The sequence below is a fragment of the Bombus fervidus genome, chromosome 11 (assembly GCF_041682495.2).
Source record: "Bombus fervidus isolate BK054 chromosome 11, iyBomFerv1, whole genome shotgun sequence".
Lineage (NCBI taxonomy): Eukaryota > Metazoa > Arthropoda > Insecta > Hymenoptera > Apidae > Bombus > Bombus fervidus.
The window spans coordinates 9537197-9558636 of record NC_091527.1 but is presented as its reverse complement, the minus strand read 5'-3'; the positions used below and the strand labels follow the sequence as shown (position 1 = coordinate 9558636).

Genomic DNA, 21440 nt, shown 5'->3' with positions numbered 1-21440 from the left:
AGTAAACCGTTACCGTTTGTGTCACCTTTCGTCATCTCTTTAAATCAACTATATAAGGAACATGCAACTCGCGCGCGAATTCTTTCGTGCTTGAACTGCCGTACAGTGAAGATCGAAGAAAAACCTTTGCGAATTAAAGTATCAATTTATAACATTTAAACCATTAATTTACAACATTTAAGCTATTAATTTACAACATTTAAGCTATTAATTTACAACATTTAAACTGTTATTTTATACATTTAAGCCATTAATCTAAAACAATTACTCCATTAATTTTTAACAATTATACTAATAATTTATAACCATATCCTCCCATTAATTCAAAGTAATTATGCTTTTAATTTATAACAGTTGTACCATTAATTGGCAGCAAATCTGATTCATTGATTTAAATGAATACCATCAATTCGTTGTGATTAAATTAATGATTTATTTTGTTTTATTTAATATTTACGAAATCTTTCAAGTCCCTGAAGTGCTATTGTATTTCTATATAGTATTATTTTCCAATTTTAAATTCTAAAGTATTTAATTTCTCATTTCACTGTTTCATATAAAACCAGTGGTAACGCAGAGTGTACACGCTACTTCTTTGTTATAAAATAATTTTACATCTCTGCTTCCAATGCTTAAAAACTGTTTATGTAAATGGGACCCGAGCGTAGTTACCTCCTCGTGGTGGGTCCCGGTAATTGGTATCGTCTTCCAAATAATAATACACCAACTACTATTTTAAATATTAGTATTATTATTTGAAAAACGATATCAAGCTAAAAACTACTTGAATATAGTCTGGTCTTGATCATCCAAAATAGTTTTGGTGATCTAGACCGGACTAATATCCCCCCGCGGGGGCACCGTGGGACATCGTGGGACATCGTGAGACACCATGGGACACCGTGGGATGCGTGCGTTTTAGCCTTAATTAGTCATAAGATAGATACCTATGTTATGTACATTGTAAGCTCATACCGTACAAAGATACTTATCCATCTTGGAACGAAAAATATAAATCTCGTCTCTCTTGATCACCTCGCTTACCACATTGGAAAAATTGCTCCCGCGATTTATCGGTTCACGATCGCTCAGTTCTTTCAAACTGCCGCGTGGCGTACTCGCTCGCGCGTATTCCGGGTACGTGCGGGTCAACGTGCACTGGACAACTCTGTGGATTCGCAGGTCGGCCAAGGACACCTCTTGTCTCGGTGACTACTCGACGACTGCTCGTTGTTTGCCTCGAATCGCGGGCGTTGTCATCACGCTGGTGATACCTGTGAATCTGTTGACGATTGAGTCGCAGGTCCGCAATCCTGTCCGATTGGTACTTCGGTACTTGGACAGGGGGCCTGCGTTTAATGTCCTCCGTAATTCTGTTCGAACTCGCGGGGGTGGACCCCACTGTTCAGTTGGGGCCTTGCCTTTGTAATCCTGTTCAGCGGTCCCTCCCCGGGTTCAACTGTTCAGTTGGAGTGTGTTAAATTGCAGGCCCATTAGCTGGACACTGGTATCATCGGTAAGTGGCATCGACCGTGATAAGATCCAAACGACGTGACAGGAATCGGGCGAAGGTCAATGCTTGCGCTGACACTGAATCTTAGGGTTATCTGGTGCACGGGGGTACGTCGCGTAGGTTTGTTAGTTCTTTCGAGAGATCGTGATTGCGTTCGTTCCGGGCGAACCGCGGTTTTTCTTTCATCGTCTGATTGTTGAGGCTCCTTTTCCATAGTAGCCTCGTTTCTTTCCTTTCGTTCCAAGTTAGACTAATGTATCTTTGGTACGGAATGTTGCCGATAGGGTTGCGAATTATTGTACGACGTTTGTACTGATCGATGTAATCGTTGTGTGTGAGATACAGGTTGCGTTGTGTGGGAGATAGATATTGCGTCGTGTATGCTTTTTTCTAGGTTTGTAAAGATTCATGTAAGCGCTGCGTTGGAAATATGTGTTTCGCAGTTAGACTACGAAACAACTATCTCTTTACGCAGGCCCATGGTCAAGTAGAGTCAGAACTCGACATTCTGCCAATAGGTTGAATGTCGAGAGGGATGTGTAATGTTAAATAACCCATGGGCGGGTCTCGTGCGTAGTCACCTCCTCGTGGTGAGACCTGGTAATTGGCATCGTTTTCCAAAAATTGATCAGCTGATCAATCTTTGGAAAACGATACCAAGCCAAGAACTACGCACCAGTCCAGTTTGGGTCACCAAAAGCCGTGAAAAGAATTTTGAATGATCTAGACTGGACTGCACCGTGGGACACCGTGGGACAACGCGGGATGCGTGCGTTTTAGCCTTAATTAGTCATAAGATAGATACCTATGTTATGTACATTGTAAGCTCATACCGTACAAAGATACTTATCCATCTTGGAACGAAAAATATAAATCTCGTCTCTCTTGATCACCTCGTTTACCACATTGGAAAAATTGTTCCCGCGATTTATCGGTTCACGATCGCTCAGTTCTTTCAAACTGCCGCGTGGCGTACTCGCTCGCGCGTATTCCGGGTACGTGCGGGTCAACGTGCACTGGACAACTCTGTGGATTCGCAGGTCGGCCAAGGACACCTCTTGTCTCGGTGACTACTCGACGACTGCTCGTTGTTTGCCTCGAATCGCGGGCGTTGTCATCACGCTGGTGATACCTGTGAATCTGTTGACGATTGAGTCGCAGGTCCGCAATCCTGTCCGATTGGTACTTCGGTACTTGGACAGGGGGCCTGCGTTTAATGTCCTCCGTAATTCTGTTCGAACTCGCGGGGGTGGACCCCACTGTTCAGTTGGGGCCTTGCCTTTGTAATCCTGTTCAGCGGTCCCTCCCCGGGTTCAACTGTTCAGTTGGAGTGTGTTAAATTGCAGGCTCATTTGCTGGACACTGGTATCATCGGTAAGTGGCATCGACCGTGATAAGATCCAAACGACGTGACAGGAATCGAGCGAAGGTCAATGCTTGCGCTGACACTGAATCTTAGGGTTATCTGGTGCACGGGGGTACGTCGCGTAGGTTTGTTAGTTCTTTCGAGAGATCGTGATTGCGTTCGTTCCGGGCGAACCGCGGTTTTTCTTCCATCGTCTGATTGTTGAGGCTCCTTTTCCATAGTAGCCTCGTTTCTTTCCTTTCGTTCCAAGTTAGACTAATGTATCTTTGGTGCGGAATGTTGCCGATAGGGTTGCGAATTATTGTACGACGTTTGTACTGATCGATGTAATCGTTGTGTGTGAGATACAGGTTGCGTTGTGTGGGAGATAGATATTGCGTCGTGTATGCTTTTTTTCTAGGTTTGTAAAGATTCATGTAAGCGCTGCGTTGGAAATATGTGTTTCGCAGTTAGACTACGAAACAACTATCTCTTTACGCAGGCCCATGGTCAAGTAGAGTCAGAACTCGACATTCTGCCAATAGGTTGAATGTCGAGAGGGATGTGTAATGTTAAATAACCCATGGGCGGGTCTCGTGCGTAGTTACCTCCTCGTGGTGAGACCTGGTAATTGGCATCGTTTTCCAAAAATTGATCAGTTGATTAATCTTTGGAAAACGATACCAAGCCAAGAACTACGCTTGTAAATTATGGTTATTAAATCATTAAATCGATATTATTTTGTAAACTATCTACTTTTCAATGCATCTATGGTTATATTACATTAGTGAAATATAATTAAAATATAATTTAAAAGTGTAACTAATAATGTAGTATCGTGGACAAAAAGGCCTAAAAATATCGGGTATACCACAAACATTATCGCGAGCCGAGGTGCCGACCGGGACCTCGATGGACGCCGATGGGTCCGCGTGAGAGAGAGAGAGAGAGAGATAGAGAGAGAGAGAGAGAGAGAGAGAGAGAGAGAGAGAGCGTTGGATCCGTTGTGACGAGAGTTGCAAATTAATTATTGAGTTGTCTAAAGTATAATACGTTATTGCGATTAGTTCACGTTAAATAACCATCGTTTTCTGTCTAATCAGTATCTGTATCAATCCATTCTTTGTAAATAAACCATCGTTTAATCATTTAATTATTAAGTAGTATATTTTCGATACTACAATGATAAGTACTTTTATATAATTTTCATAGAATTAAATACTTTTCATAGAATTAAATAACTCCATCTAAACCATCGTAGCTGTCTTGAGAAATTGTAAGAACGATTCTAATGATCAGGCTCAGGTGCTCGTTATTTCGTATATATGTGTAGGACATTTATGTCGATGAAAGAAGAAAACAAACGCAAGTCCAACGCTAACATTGTCATAACACTAAAACGAGGATTCGAGGAAAACATCTAAGCGAAAGCTTTTTTTCTTGGAATCTTCCCCCAACGGATCTCGTTTCCCTTTCGCAACCCTCTTCGTTTTATTCCCTTTGAAAGCACTCGATGAAATAAAGAATTCTTTTTTACAATATTACTTCATCGTTTTAATCACGTTCGATCTTCGCGATGTTACGCTACCAGATGTAAACCTTTCAATTCGCTCGCTTGTCCTGGATAATTAATTCGCATACGAATATATTGAAATGCACTTCAACCAAGAATCATCTTACGTTATTCGGATTTGCCGTAACGAGGGAAAATCTCATTAGGTCGGAGACGACTTAACGTCAACGCGAACACCGTAGAAGATGTTGGCATTTGAAGGCAGGTAATTGGAAGAAGATACTGTCATTAAACGAGGAACACGAGTATTGATTTACTAGAGCGAATTAACGTTCGTCCGTGAGAGTCGTGATTGCGGTTCGGCGAAATAAAATCGTTAGAAGAATGCGGTTGATCTCGCGGAATCCTCGTTAACCTACCATACACGCTTTGTTAACTTATTTCCTGAATTTTTCACGTTAAGGCGCGTTAGTTGAAAAATCGACCGAGCGAAGTGCTTTGAAAAGAATGAAAGAAACTCGCTGAATTATTTCGCGAAGCACGATGTATCACGGGGGAAACTATTCTTCGGATAATCTGTTTTAACGAGAACGAGACCAGCTTTTTTAATTAATTCGGAATATTTTCAACCGCATTGAGAAGTAGATTTAAGGTTTGAATAAGAATTGAAGAAAAGTTGCGATACGCTATAATTTCCACGCAAGGAAATGTTTTCCAGAGTTTTTTCGAACATTTTAAAGAACATTTACACCCAAATGGAAATATTTCCCAAGTTTCGTATATTGCACGAAACGATATCGTTGTAAAATCCAACTCGTTAACTGGCGTAATAATAAAACGTCGAACTGTTAATTACCGTTAAATTCGTATTGGCACTTTAATCCTCACGTAATGGCAAGTCTTCTCCAATCTCGAACATGTAAGCTAGGAATTGCGTGCAACTTGCATTTGCCGGGTTAAACTTTAAACGTAGGAACAACTGGCAGATGGCAGGAAACGATCACAGGTATGATCGTATTTTCCTCGTCGACGTTTCCTCCTCGCTGGTTCAACGCTGGTTCGGTCCGTTCCTCGTCGCGTTAGACGACTCGCGAGGAATATCTCGTGCATTTTAAGTACCTATTTGCTGTAGACAATCTAGACGATCCAAACAATCTAGAGATCGGCGGTTGCGCAACAAGTACACGTCGAAATTCACAGGACAGCGTTTTCATAGATTATTTGCGCACCACTCTGACTTCTCGTTAGCAGAGTGGCAGGTTGTCATGGAGATTACATTTCGCAGAGATCGCCGAATTATTTTCTGAATGTGAGAATGGCGAATTTAAACGTTGCTTTCACGATAAAACATCAAATGGATGGAATAGATTTCTATCTGTGACCCCCTTTTCTTCTGCTTTCGAAGAATATCTTGTAGAAAGTTTCAGGAAATGTTATTCGAAGAATAGCTAATGATATAAAATATTTCGGTTCGTCGACAACTTTTTTCTTCTACAGGTCGAGATACTTGTTATAGGCATCGAACAAATAGTCGAGGAAAAAGTGCAGCAAGCATGGAAACGAACTTTCCCAGCAAACATCGCGACATCACGAATGACGGAAGTTGCGAGGTCGTAAAAAGTTTATCGAACAAAATTTTAACTCGCGCCCGCGCAAAGTTACGTTTCGCGCTTCCCTTGAAATTTCGAAAGTCACTAACAGGACTAACAAAGCAACTTTAATTGAAGTTGCAGGAAGACAGAGGCGAAGAAAACTTGCGTGGCCTAACGAGAAGGCTGCACGACGCGGCACTTCTTCTTTCATCAAATCCCGTTCTTTTTAACATTCTGCGCTTGTTATCATCCGTTCGCTATGTTATATCGAGCGAAGAAATATCGTTACGTATGGCTCGGAAATATTTCTGATCCAGAAACTCCTCATATCATATCATATCGCGATATTGAAACATTTAGTTGCAAAGCGTTGCGTTAAGGCTAGCAAAACCGTAATTCTGTTGCTGGCCGCTGTCCCAATATCAGAGACCGACATCAAAATCATCGCACGACCGATGAAAAGTTCCCTTTGTTCGTAAATCATCGTGTCACTCATACTGGTCAAGCATACAGAGCGTATAATTTGTATATCACGTGTCAAGTATCGAATTTGTAAAGAATACATTTGAAAATCCAAGCTTTGTCTTCGTTATCTTGAACCGCTGTGTCCGGATCTCGGATTTTCCTAGAAAATATCGTCGATTCCCTGCAATTCCATCGACGAATCTTCGCATCTTCCCATCCTAACTTCGAACTGAGAAGCCGCGGTATAACAGTACAATAAACAGTTGCATTTCACCGTGATTTCTATGTATACATAAATTATTTATACAAACAGAATAACGAAACGAAAACTTGCAAAAATTCTATATTAATTCGAATCTTTTCTGACCAATACAGGAGGATCAGTAAGTTTTTATAAGATTCTTGGATGATGAAGAATCGCTGATATAAGGTGTCCCGAGCTGTATCAGTCAGCAACGATATCATCTTTTCATCTGGCCTTCACCTTATACGCTATAACTCGCTTGCTTCGGTCGAAGTTCTCGTAAAATGTTTCGCGTAACTACACGAGGCAGCTGAATGATCACGGTCATGTAATCGTAATAAAATTCAATAATGGAGTCCTGGGACGTGGATGTTCATTTAACGAGGCTGGAGTACGTGGCGTAATAACTTTCGGTAAGAGTAACCTTGTAAATTTTAAACCGTCTACTTTGTCGCAGTGTGTATTGCTGTGTAGATAGACTGTACGTTCGTGGGCGTCGAACGTAATTACGCGACCAAGTATCGAAAGAGCGAAAAAACTACCCATTATAGCAAATTCCAGCCCGTGGAAAATCACCTTTAGGAGAAGCGAGTTAGATTTAACGTAGTAAAAATTTCGCGAAAATTCGTTCGAAAGATAAATGTCATAAACTTGAAGGGACTTGGTTCTACCATTATGGAGTAGAAAACATGACGAAACAGAGAATTTTCTTGAGAAGCAGATAAAGTTGCAGGAGAAATAATATTTTATATTGGAAAAAGAAATACAGGATAATCTGACAGATCTCGGTGAAAAATTGCGTAGTGGAGAGATAAAATGTGGAGTGTCCGATGTTGACATTATTTGAAATATATTCCATGCTTTTAACGCCAAAATTATCAAAACTGACGGATTACAGATGTTTTTATCTCGTTGCTATCAAAAATATCCAACCGTTTCTGATAAAATCGATATTGATTTTTCTTAAAATGGAATTAATGTCGTTCAACTGCAACTATAACAATCATTTAAACTAGAATTATCCGTGTGTATTTAGTATATCGGTGGTTCTAATATTTGAAGACAGCATAATATTTTTGTATCTTTCGCAACGATAGTATTTTACTATTATCGAAGCGAGTTATCGATAGTTGGCTCAAAGTTTGATCGGGTAAGGGCAGCTTGAAGGTCTTAACACACGCGAAACATCGACGAACGACGCTTGCAACCTGACATTTACAGTCCAATCTCGAAACGAGCATCGTCGCTTTACCGAAATTGTGAATTTGTTCAGTCGTCGGGGACAGGGGGTTAAATCCCTGAGAAGTAACGGCCACGAAATTACACTTGGCAAACTAATTATGCTAGCCGGGTAACGTCCCGTCTTATGTCAACACCAATTATCATGGTGAACTGGAGCGTTGGACCGAGAGTTTCCGAAATCTCCGCAGGAAAACCAACTCACGAAATCGTATCTCCATGGCGAACTTTCCTGGGAATGTTTCATTTTGTTTTTTGTTATGCGGACTATTAAAAAATTCGAATTTACATACTTTTAATCAACGGGTTACTTTTCTTTGTTTATTCGTTCGTACGTTTACTGCTAGCAGCTTTCTCTCGTTATCGAGTTATCGATTTAACCGCTAGAAACATTTTGCTGTAATTTTGTTCGCCTATTAAACAACAAACATATAGGCGAATCATGCGAATATCTTGATATTTAGAAACTTGCGAGGATTTTCTACAAATCGAATAATTCGTTATTTTTACGTAGACTCGCAAGAGTTAACGAACTAAGTTTTAAAATTTCCCAACAAGAAGGGAGAAATGAAACATGGCGAGTAATTTATATTAAAATTACAAGTCCTAGGAAAGTTCAATTTTAAAAACGGACGGTATAAGAACTACGGTCTGTAAGAAATTTGTCGGCTGCTCAGGACCATACTTTTACCACCGCCAATGACAAGAGTTGCTCGGAAATAAAACTTTTTTGAATCTTCCATCAAGATTCTTTCTTCGTCGAAAAATAACTCTTTTCGACCTAGTTTCAACGTTTACCCCGTCCAAGAGTGGAATTTGTCAGGATAAGCAGGTATGCCATGCCTACGTGAGGAAAAGAGGGTGGGTGGTTTTAATTCGACAGACGCAAAAGATACGACAGGATGAAAAAAGCAGAAACACGATGCCGGTAAACCGAAATTATCTTTCTACCGTGTACATTTTCCCTGCTACGTTTTGTTCTGTGAATTTCGTACGACGCGTCAACCAACTTGCCAACTGTCCACTCTTTTCTCTTCCTCTCGCTGCTCCGAGGCGAAAGCATCGCGATTTCTTGTCTAATTTATTAACGTTTTGTTGTCGCGAAACAGCTGTACGCGATAGTGCAACGTCGCGTGTTTTTACTTTGACAAACTTCATTAGCGCTGGTATTAAAACGAGAAAATGCTGACGAGATACATACGGTTGGACTAAGAGTGGCAATAAACGAAACGGTCGTTTGATTAGCGTTTCTTATACTTTGTCGTTATACGCGAATCATTTGAAATGGAATAAAAAGGTATCCTGCGATGTACGCGTGTTTTTCAATCTACTCTGCTCTAATCGCTAGGTTTTTGCACAACGAACGTTGCTTTTTTCATTGATCCTTCGAAAATACGCTAAAATATCAAGCAGAAATACATAAAGAAAGAATGAGAAAAGCAAAGAACGCTTACCCGTAAAGAATAGGATTACTAAGGTATTCCTTAACATACGGATTCGTGGGTCGATTCGAATCAATCACCCTGTCCGCGAAATTTCTATCCAATGATGGTACACACGAATGAATCGGCCAAATTTGCCCTCCTGTATGATCGTTAATCAAATTTCAATGGAACCGCGTCGTACATTCATAAATCGTCGTCTGTTGGCACAGCCACAGCGGTCGTGATTTTTCCAAACAGAGGTAACATCGAACGTAATGTGCTCGACAGCGCATAAATTATATCGTCTTCGATATAGAAAAAAAAAAAGTATATAGTTACCTTTATCGTAGTTGTAAGGGATATCGAAGGATTGAGACTCGCGTTAAAAGTAATTGTAAAATATAAAGCACAACGGAACGCGAGATAATTCGTTTCATCGAGAAAAGAATAGAAATTTTGTTTAGCTTCCCTTCAACTTTATCCGTGCGAAATGCATGGGAACCAAACAGCATGAAATTGCTGCTGATCCTTATTACAGAAATCCAGCTCGAAGCCCATCAAACTCGTGCTTTGCCGTTCAATCCGTTCTGCAACTCACGGTGGACGGCGCGAGGCAATAAATCTTCACGTAGCTAGAAAAAGCGCAGGGGAAAAAAAATAAGAGTAGACGTGAAAGAGGAAGTTGCTTGGTCGATCGTAGGATAAAAAGCATAGGAAAGCCAGTGAACGTGGAACCTGTCGAGAATACTTGGCTCGTGGAAGGGATAACCACGACATGGGATGCTAAGGACATTGTTAACACGCTGTGTACCGAACGTCAAAGGCGTCGATTGACTGTCGGCCATGGGAAAAGAGACGATGGAATTCGGAAAAGCGTGACGAACATCGCGCAGCGAGATATTGTAAGGATGCTTGGGAATATTTTAAAAAGAGGTGGAATTTTTTATTTAAATGGAAGGAGAAAATATTCGATTGCGATGTCGCTGCATCTTCGATAAAAGGAAAGATATTTGAGAGTGTAATAAACCCGCGATTTAATGGAATATCGACCTGTGGACAAGCATACTTTGCTGTAACTTTGTTGTATGGTTATAATACATAGGAAAATGGCTCGAAGCGATGGATATCAAGCTATTCTACTTTTCTAATTATAGTTCACCATCGATGACTTCTCTTTTACTTTCTGCAGTAACGTATTTAAGTTTCTCTTCCATCTTGTACTCTCTTTTTCCGCCATTGTAATTAAATGAATAATCTATAGTCCTGAGGGACATCTTCGATTTGATATCTACGGACTTGGGATTTCTAGAATCCCAGATTCTCCGAAATAGCTTCATATCTTAGCGACATACGAAGCCCTTAAGACGTCTTGGGAACTCTTATACCTTCAGAACCTTCGAAGTCTTCCTGGTTCCTTTGTATTTCTAGAATGTCGAGGACTCGCTCGAAATTCCAGAACGTTTATTTTACATTACTGGTATCAATTCCCACGTTCCTTCGAATTCCAAACACGTCGAAAACACAACGTGTATTCGTAAATTCAAGCAAAGCAAATGTTTTGAAAAATCTTCATCGTGAACTACGATCTTGCATCGTAGAATCCCAACGAATTAAATTGTTAGATATTAATATTGTATCATCTTAAATAATCGGGGCAACTTAGAACTTTAGCATGGAACTACGATGTGATGCTTAAGAGTTTGTTCCTTAGAGAAAGTTTAATCTTTAGTTTAATTTAATTATCAATAATGTCGGTGATATATATTTAAGAAATGGATGCATATGTGTGAGAAGTAGAAAACGGTAGCTTCAGCTTGGAGAAGTCGGAAAGTAAAAGGAAGAGAAAACATGAAGCGGAAATATAAAACATTCGACGTGCAATTAATACAAATGAACAAATAAGCTATGAAATGATATATCGTCTTGATTTTAATATTTACGTATCTATGTGGTCATTCTGTTTAATATAATAACACGATTAGGATGAACTACCTTCTCTCTAGCCACTTAAAATCCAACACGTACCTGTATAACTATAATTTTCAGTCACTGTTCAGTTTGACCTTCTCCAAACTTTGCAATATCGAAACCTGGGCGAAATCCCATCGAATAGATCCTACGGGATATATTATTTCATCAGACGAGTTTCTAACGAGAGATAGCGATCGTGTCTGCTCTTTTTTCTCAATTTTCTTGTCCGGACCGGTCAACAGCCGAAGGAAATTCATCGTGATTGTCAGGTTGCGTAGATCGTAATACACTCTTTGTCCTGTCCATTGCTCCTTTGTCCGCCTCCAGTTTTACTTCCATTCTTCCCGGTTTCGAAAAGGAAACGTGACATTAATTGTATCCGATACAACGCGGAGATTTTATGGCGAAAGTTGGATAAACGTCTTTTGACAGCCGCGACAACCAAAGAAGGAGAAAGGAGGAAATAAAACGTGGAAATTGCAGAACGTCGAGATTGCTGGACAAAAGAACAAAGTATCTAAAAGTACGCCACTTGCTTTTAACGAAACTTCGATACTCGGCGAAGATTCTGAATTTTAAATCGTACACATTTTTTAATAAAATTTGTTAATTCCAACGTTAATAAATTTTTCAGATTAATTTAAACTAAATTTCTAGGAAAATTCAAAGTAAAGTTCGGAGCAACGTCTTCGGCCGCAGCGAATTGGCATGGAGAATTTATTCCCCGAGTGAGTTATGGCATTCGACCCTGGAATCCACGAATTTACGAGGATCGACTGCTCTAGGACGATCGGAAGGAATAAACATGGCGACAGGAAAGAGAATTCGAATCGGTTTGGATGATTTCGTCGGTCGTCTCGCGACAGTCGCTTCGTTATACAAAGAAATTTCGATGCCCGTGTCCTCCGGACGATGGCAAATATTCTTATCACGTTCGCCGCCATTGTCAACCTTGCGCTTACATCTATTTTCTCGAGGCTTAACACCATGAACCTTCGTCCCTGTGTTTAGCTTTGTCGGTGCTAGGGGAATAACCACGAACTCGATTACGCGATTCGCCTAGAAAAACGCGCTGAGAGCGATGTTTAGACGAGCTGACGCCCTGGCAAAATATCTTTTCCCACAGAAAAGAGAAAAACGTTGCTCTCGGCTCCGGGTTCTAGACTTTCTATGAATTCGATACGAAAGAGAAATATCGAACTTGGAAGAACTTTACGCATGAGAAATTCCTTTTTAAGAAAACATTTTACTCGGGTAAATTTCTAGAACTCGTCGAGGGTTTTGTTTTTATTGTGTGAAACGTTCGGCTCGAAATAATTGATGAATTCCGGGCCGCGGAATTGAGTTCAACATTTCTGAAACTTTAACTACGCGTTACAAGCTTGAACGAAGAACTCCTTCGTATCTGTTGTGTGCTTTGTGCGTGTACATGTATGGAAAATTCACGAGAATTGACGTTGACGAATCTGGAGGAAGGATAGCGAGAATAGAAGTTGCGAAGGGACAAATATTTTCAACGATCAACAGAGGATATAAAGTGTGTACAACAAATTGTACAAAGAATGGAATTAATGGGAATAAAAAGGAGCGCATTAAATTAGAAATAATTGCAACGCAGAGGAAGTGCAGCTATTCTGTACGAGGTTACTTGTTGAATGCCGGAAAACCAGGGGTTCGATAGGTGGGCGATGCGTGTGAAGTTGGTTGCTTGGTAGAACATGTCGGTGAAATTCACCGGGTCTATTACCATATGAATAGACCTGACTCTGCGTGACGGCGTAGGAAAACGCGAGATGAGACGCGTGATAACGATTTCCATAAATATTGGCCATGTAATTCGACCATGTCGAGCAAACGAGCGTTTCAAGAACTATCGTTAACGGTGCGCACGAGCGATTCTGGCCGATTCGTACGAAAATCAACTCTACACTTTGCAACTGAATAAAATTTTCCTCTTCTCGTGATTCTTTTAAATCGCAAAACTCTAAATAGACAGAACTAGAACAGAAGACTCGTTCGAATTAAAAGCCCAGAACGTACGTCAATATTGTCTTTTAATTCACATAGTAATATCGTTTTTTTCTAGAATATGTGTTAATGTACGAGTGGAGTTTCTGGTTCCTGTTATACGAGAGACAGTCGTTTCTTCGTGCACCGGTTGATCAAACTATTAAACAGACCTATTAGGAAAATTGAGTTGACGGCGTCGGTATAATCACAGTAATATTTCCTTTCTCGTCCGGCTAAATTCCATCAAATTAATGACGCTGAATCTATTAACAGAAATCAACGGCGACGTTCATTGGCTCTCTCGTGAATCATCTTCCACGATTTCGCCGACCTACGAATCTATTTATAGTGGATAGAGTGGGCGACGTTCGAGTTCGGTATCATCGGAAATGGCTTTTGTACTTGCACAGTCGTGAAATCGAGTCTTTATCGATAGATCGATGAGACCCAAGTACGTTCGACTTCGGTTACGCGTGCTCTACGAGTCGCAACTTCGCATCCTTTCAACGTGAAATCGATGTGAAATCGACGTGAAAATGCTAAAGTGACTCTTTGTAGTCTTGCGACGATTTATTTCAGGAATATAAAGTTGGAAAATTTTATCGGTCTCGCTTACTTTTCTAATGAATCTTTTATTCTCTTTGACACGTAACTGTCTCTTATACGTATGTAGCTATATTATACGTAGATGTAACTGAGAGAGATTGGCATCATGCATTTTTCATATCGACGCGTATCGTACGACGACATGATGCTAGGCATTCGATAGCAGAATGTCAAAAAAGAAAAAAAAAAAGAAATATTCATTTTACAAAATTGTTTCTTTTATGAAACTTCTCTAATAATGTGATAGATATTGTTAACAAATTTTTGCAAGTTAAGCAACTTACAAATTACGAGCTATCGATGATTAGATAGATGATAGATTCTCTGTCGCAACACCAGTAAGTTCGGTGATCAAACGAGCAATAAATTAATATCGTGCAATTGTAGAAACTGATTGTGCAACAGGAGTCCTACAACAACGCTTCACTTGTCAATTTGCTAGTATTAATTGGTAAATTATCGTGCACACGGATATTGAATATCACCGTCGCATGCCTGACCAAAACTAGGACTTACTACTGCACACTTCATCTGCGCTATTCTATAAATTCTACGTTCTATTTTCCCCAATTTCCTATCTTACTATGACTACAAACTACCACGATGGCATATTAAAAAAAAAAAGAAAAAAGAAAGAAAAAGAAGATGACACTTCACATTCATTTTTCTCCGCATATTCAAGCGTCCAACTTCCTTCAATGCTCTAGCAATTTCCATCCTTAACAAACTCGATCAATTATTAATCAAACAAATTTACACACGATAGAAAGAGAAATCTATCCTTTGATTTAGATTCTAATACATTTCCAACCAAGCATCGATACGTAATCGCAATGTTCGTCCAATTCGAACAGACGCAGAACCTCTATGAGATTCTCGAGGACGTACTCGACTCTGACTACGTTTGATCCTATTAGGAATCGCTCGATTCCCGCGTAAAGGGCATTTATCCACCTATGGAATAATTTAAGACACGCATCAACAGACATTTTGCTTTGATACGCGAAGCGATAATTGGACTGAATCTCATTCGCGCATTGTTCCCTGCTTTGAAAACCGATACGCGTTGTTCTCCGCGTTTGTAGCAGCCCGTTGCTTAAATCATGGACGCCGGGATTATTAAACTGGCCTCGTTCGTTCTGTGTTTGGTATCGATCTCTTTCCTATGGTGGTTGGTAAGTTCTATTTGAAGGGGATGTTTGGCGCGTTGGAAGGAAAATTAGGTCGAAGAGTCGGGGTTGATTATCGGAATGGATGGATTCGTTGTTTTAGGGGTTGTCTGTTTGTTAGTACGAGGGACGAGAAACTGTCGGTGTGCACGGGGGTAGAGAGTTAAGGTCAGGTGCTATTATATGGAGGAGAGCGAAGAGTGGACTTTATAAAAGTTCGATCCCAGGGAATTATCAAGTTTAATAAAGGAGGCGGGTAGAACAAGGGGATAAAATTGTTGGAAGAAAAATAAACGATTCGGAGAATTTTACGAGGCATTTTTACCTGCCTATTTTTAGATAAAATCTTGCCTAATATTTCAAAATTTTGAAATGAAATTTTGCTAAAAGATGGCTGATTATAATCGGAAGAACGATAAAGCGTGAAACGAGCAAAAAGGTAATTTTTGTAAAACATATTACTTCTTATAATAAATAAATTATAGAAATAAATTTCTATTCCTTGTGTAGGAATAATCTCTGTCTATTTGACTATTCGAATCTACCAAGTGTCCCCTGTTAGCCATCCGTAACAAAAAGCGGATAGCCCAAGTAATCGTGACGATAAAATGGCACCATAGTCGCTGGTCAACGACTTACTTTGCGCTCTCACCTCACAAAACTCGGCGTTTCGATCGATATCACTCGCTGTTTCGATAAGAATTATCATCAATGGGAGACTGCTCAACGATATCGCATCGACTGCTATCGTATAAGAGATTTCGCCGAGCTCAACTTACTCTTACGGGCGAATCTCGGATAACAATATGTTACTTGGATCATATAATCGAACTTTTCTCGTAAAAAGTATTACGTGCAAAGAACACAACATTTTGAAGAATACAGAAACGTCTTTCTATTTCGATTCTGAGATTGAATTTTTAGATAATCCGTGTCGAATGTAAAAGCGCGAATCTCGTTATTGTTCCAAATATACGCTGTCGGCCAAAAGTTTCGGATCATTCAGCATTCCATGGAATCCAGGGATTTACAATTTAAAAGGATTCAACTTATGGAATTGTGTTGTTTTAGAAAAATCTTTAGTGAAACATTTATCGAAATGGGGTAAATTACTATCGATATTCCATTGTGATATTAATTTCGAATTAATAAAATAGTTAAAATAATAAATAATTCCATGTTTCTTGTAGATAGTATACACGCGTATAATTAGATCATTCGATCGTTCCAATATCGGTATTTATAAGTAACGTGTATGAATGGTCACATCGTTCAGACGTCTGTGTCTCTATTATTCGTATCTGAAAATAGCACGCGAAGTCAGTTGATCTAACTTTAATTCTATCTGGAATCTTCATTTCCGCATCAGAACGAGTGAATGAAATAATTTCTTATGGTAATCGTAACAGATTGGATTCGCATTCGTGATTTTGTCATTAACAAAGTTAACATTAAGTTAACTCTGCGTCGCGCAGAGTTGCGCGTTCCGTCGAACCTAAGTCGCGTCACGACTCCGGTCATTCGGTGCACGAGTACTCGCGCCGATTTTAAAGAGCGACTGCAGAGCGACAGCTAGTCCTAGGTCAATGTATCGTATCGAGTAGATTTTTCGCCATGAGACGAGGCATATATTCCATTCGCGAGAACTTTTGAAAGCTTGAATGTACGTATCGTGTGTCTCGTCGAAAGATCAAGTTTTATATCGAATGCCTAATACCGAGATTAAATATTAAAAATCACGCTTGACGTGTCGTGATATCAAAAGTTACACAAAATTACGTCGAAGGTATCAGAAGCCGTAAGAAAAAAGAAAAAAAAAAAAAGAAATCAAAGATGCAAGCCAAAACACAAAAGATTAAACTTTCAAAGTCTTGGTTAATGGGAATTGATGCTGAAAACGCAAAAAGTCCTTCATTGCGACAACCTGCAACCGTGACATCGATTTCTCTGCTGAAAACCTCGACGAACCCTCCCCCATAAGTAGCCATCTCCAACCCCGTTACAAAATATTTCTCGAAGCGTGTGCATAAATATTTCATTGATCCTGTTGCGAGAAAATCATTTGAAAACTGTAAACCATCCGCGTACCTGTTACGCCGTCGGACCAAGATTTCCCGCGTGAGTGGATGCAGCAGCAGGAAGCGCGGTGGTTGGCTCGACGCCTGGTCGACACTTGCGGAGAACCGGGCAGCCCTCTGTAACGTAAACACCAACGTTGAACGCGAGATACGATCGAGTGAACGATCATAGAACGACTGGTGAAACCGGTTGATGTAACGCGGCGACGTGAAACTGTACGACGGACGCGACCGTTGGCGTCGCGACGCCGCTCTGACGAACGCCGGCGTCTCGTCGCCTCGACCCGGCCGTACCAGGCCTTGCACCCTCTCCGACGTCCCCTCCACACGCCGCAACTCCTCCCTCTGTGGCGGGTGACGCAGGCGTACGGCAGCCGCAGGTAGGCGCCGCGACGCCTGAAACGTCGTGGCCACCTACACGAGCCGGGAACACGAATGACGTGGGCCTCGTCGTGTGGGTGCATCCGGCGTCATTGATGCTTCTTCTATCGCGTAAATTCCACGCCGCGAAATCTACGTCGCGCCTTCCAATCGAACGGTAGATCGAGGCTACGCGGCACGACGTGTTCGAATTTGTTTGTGTTCGGAATTGGTGAACACCGAGGATTATATGACGTAGGAGGATGTTTGATAGTCGCGTGATTTCGCAGGATGAACGGGGTGATTTTAGTCGAGCATCTTTAGACGAATAGTACATGCGGGTTTAGTATCGTTTTCGGGTATTTAAGATCAACGACCAACACTGTTGTTTCGTAGTTGGCGTTGTAACGCACCGCGCTGTTGATACGAGTGAGTGATAAGTTGTACGAATAAAACGAAGAGCATCTTATGATATGTAAAATCGAAAGATAGAAAAAATGTATGTACAGAGGATAGATTCAGGTGCTAGAACACTGACCCTGTGCATTATTCGTATCTTCGTATCCTGATATTTAAAGATAGAATCCCATTGTAGCAATATACCGCGGTAATTTCTGACTATCCTTGAATAAGGTCTGGTCTGGAACGCGTTGCGTCAAATTAGAAGCGAAGTAGTACCGATTTTGATATCAATTATGTACGAACTAACGCACACTTAGTGGGTGGCGATTAAGTCGCAGTTAGATTGCGTTATGTTTGGATTAGGAATCGATTAGCTCGGGTTTCCATGTCACTTAGGTCCTAACAGATCTCCGGTCGGGAGTCTAAATGAAATTAGTTTTGGTTTACATGCCATTTAACTCCAATATCCCTAGAGTCTCTGACGCAACAGGGCTCAGACGTAGGAAATTCTCAGACTAAGAGAAACATAGAAAGTTTAAAAAATTCCATAAGGAGAGTCTTAATCGAACCCGATTACTTTCCTCGGGGTTTCTTCCCCAAAGTTATAACGCGTATCAGAGGATTCATAAAACACGACTAAAGCTATCGAGGGGAAGTTAAAAAGCGTCTCAGCCAAAAGTATCAATTACCTCGGGCCGTCCCTGTGTTCCACGAAGGTCTCGCGTCTTCACAAATTTACGAGCGAATTTATTCGCCTGGTCGCGCTAAGGTTGTTGTAGATCCCTATAGCCCTGTGTGCATCTTGAGTACGCCGTAAATCTAGTCGGTCGTAATAAAGCGTGAGTTAAAACTGGTCAAGGCCTATGAGGTCCTTGCATCAAGAACACCTAGGACCAAACTTTCTTCCATGAAACTTCATCGACGTTTAAGAAAGATTTACTCTGTTTATATAGATGGCCATTTCGATAAAATTATTCCTGTCGTTCCACGAAAATTTTAAATTCCCAGTGAAATTCCCAGCAAATATTTTTCCACGTAAATTGCGAAGAAAATTGCGGGAAATTTATTCGTGCTCTGTACTTGTATGCATTTCTCGAGCCTGTACACGCTCGTGACGCAGAAGGTGGCGAAGCGTGCTGCTGTTAAAATCGCTATTCGCATCACATCCCTGAGAAATACGCGACTGATTGTTTGTCGATTAGGCGAATCGATAGGCAAGTATTTAAAGCGTTTGACGAAACAGTGTGATTAATGATAGCGGGAAGCTTATTATAAAGTACATGTTCTTTGTAATTTCTTGATAAAGCAACTGCTAATAGACGAGTCCTCGTTCGTATGCAGCGCATAAAGGAAACATATTATTTCCAATTTCTTTTCAAGGTGAAAACCGGCTACCTTCCTTTTCTTCTCAGTAGGAAGTTACTTATTCCCTTAGCAAGCAACAGATGCAGATGCATTCTTCCTGAGTATATATTTGCAATTGCTTATTTAAATTTCCCTCTGGAGCTTGTTACTCCTGGCGAAAGAAAAATCAAACTTCGTGCAGTTCCTTTATCTCCGTTGTAGTTTAACAAGCGACACGAATTACGCACATTATCTTGGGTATTCGAGTGAAAATATTTTCTCGAATACGATTCTTGAATACGAAAGTAACACACGTTTTGCAAGGTCTAGTTCGTCGATATTATGTCTTTAAACGATAGAATTACGATACGATCTACGAAAAAAGAAGTTTAATCAACAGGAATTCGTATACGTATCAGGAAATATACCAGTTAAAAATATTCGAGTTTTATCGCAGACAAAAAGGATTAAAAGTACATTTGCAAAAGTGTCTGCGAAAGAAACAGCAGCACGTTTGACCTGTGCTAAAGAAGCAGACGCGTACCATATTTTACACCAATTATGTGTATAATTGGTCGAGGAAATCGTAGCTCGTTGCAGATTTCTGCTAATTGAGTTGCTCTTGATGGAAAATCCCGTTCATCCATATGGGTAAGACCTTTAGCGAAAAGTTCACCATAACATTAGTTTCGCTTCTGCTGAACCCTGACCGACGATGATTTACTCGCAACTCATTTTCCACCCACGGACCGTTCCTTTGCATCTTCCTGATGCCCACGCGACTATGGATATGGAGAATATAATAGTAACGATATTATTAACCGTCTCTGTGAAGCATCTCGGATGAATTTGTGACACGCGCATCCGTAATCCTTTCCACCGTTGGTTACTCTAACAGGAAACTTCTACGATCTTCCACAATTTTCTTCCACTCTCGAGAATGACCCTTAAAAATTTGTTCGATAAGGAAGCTTCTTTTCCGGAAATGAAAAAGACCAAATAAACAGACATTTCTGATAGAAGAGTATCTCGTTGAAAAGGAAGACGAGGTAAACAACTTTGTTCAGCTACTCAGCTTCGATTAAAATCAGATTTTCTCGCGTGCGAAAAACGGATGAAAGGCACTGTCGAGCGTTTCAGAGCATCGCTAGCACGTACCGCATAAACTCTAGTAAACCCGAATAGACCTAATTTCCAGTCAAGAGACAGCGGAATACTTTCAGGCAGCGGTAAGCATCGCGAGGCTTGCGGTTCGAAAGAAACCAGAGGAAAGGAAAGCGTTGGTAGCTAAACGGAGAGTACACGGCGAGCCTTAGGAGGATTCTGTAGGATGAAGGTTAATACCTTTTGTGCACGGTGTTATCTTTATCACAGGATTTGTCGGTGTCGCGTGGGAAATGTCGAACATCTGCATGCGCCTGCTCGCGAAGAGCACGTAAATGCCGTACGTTTGTTGTAAGAAGATGGAATTCCCGAGAGACGACTGAACGGAACAACTTGAACGTGTTCCATTATTATACGCATTTGTATTTTATTTTTACTCCATTGTTCCCTCGATCGACATGGCATAGTGATGGAACGAAGCAATATCCGAAGCAAGAAATAACATGAGGTACAACAAAGAGGTACGGATGAAAAATATTGTAAACGGATGGTTCTTGGGAAAAATATATTTTGGTTCTGTTGACTGGCTTCTCTTTGAATTTTTTAATATTCCTCGTACAAATGGAATGCGAGGCACGAAGGGGAACTGGCACGTCTATTTAAGACGCAAGAGCGCGTTTCTTCGCGAGAGTAACAATAAATCTGACTTGGACGACTATAAATTTGTTATCCAATAAAGCTAAGTACATGGGGTGTCGCGCAATACTTAGTTCTTTCGTTTCTTCGCCCGTTTCTCTGTGGTTAGGCGTGAATATGCTACACGCACGGGGTCGTTTACATAAATAAGCCCTGTCGTGAAACGAATAATTAATGGAATTTAGTTTTGATCAAGTTACGAATCAGTCCTTTTTTAAAAGGGTTTCAACCCTACACCTTTAGACTCAAAAGCAAGTACGAAATCGTTGGAGTCAAAAGTTCTCGATATCGCGTGTGTCGAATAGAAAAACATTTGCTATCAGATCCAGCGAATCGACAGTCTTCGATATCACGCTATATTCCGA

General features: G+C 40.6%; 1 protein-coding gene across 1 annotated transcript in view; it reads right to left on the bottom strand.

Annotated features, from left to right (window-relative positions):
- LOC139992050 (uncharacterized) overlaps positions 1-18751 on the bottom strand; it is a 103816-nt gene extending 85065 nt beyond the window's left edge. The window contains exons 1-2 of the mRNA XM_072012564.1: positions 18621-18751; positions 17180-17286 (exon numbers count right to left, since the gene is read on the bottom strand). The gene's annotated coding sequence lies outside the window, so the exon portion shown is untranslated. The remainder of the gene's footprint in view (positions 1-17179; positions 17287-18620) is intronic.
- Between the last annotated feature and the right edge of the window lie 2689 nt (positions 18752-21440).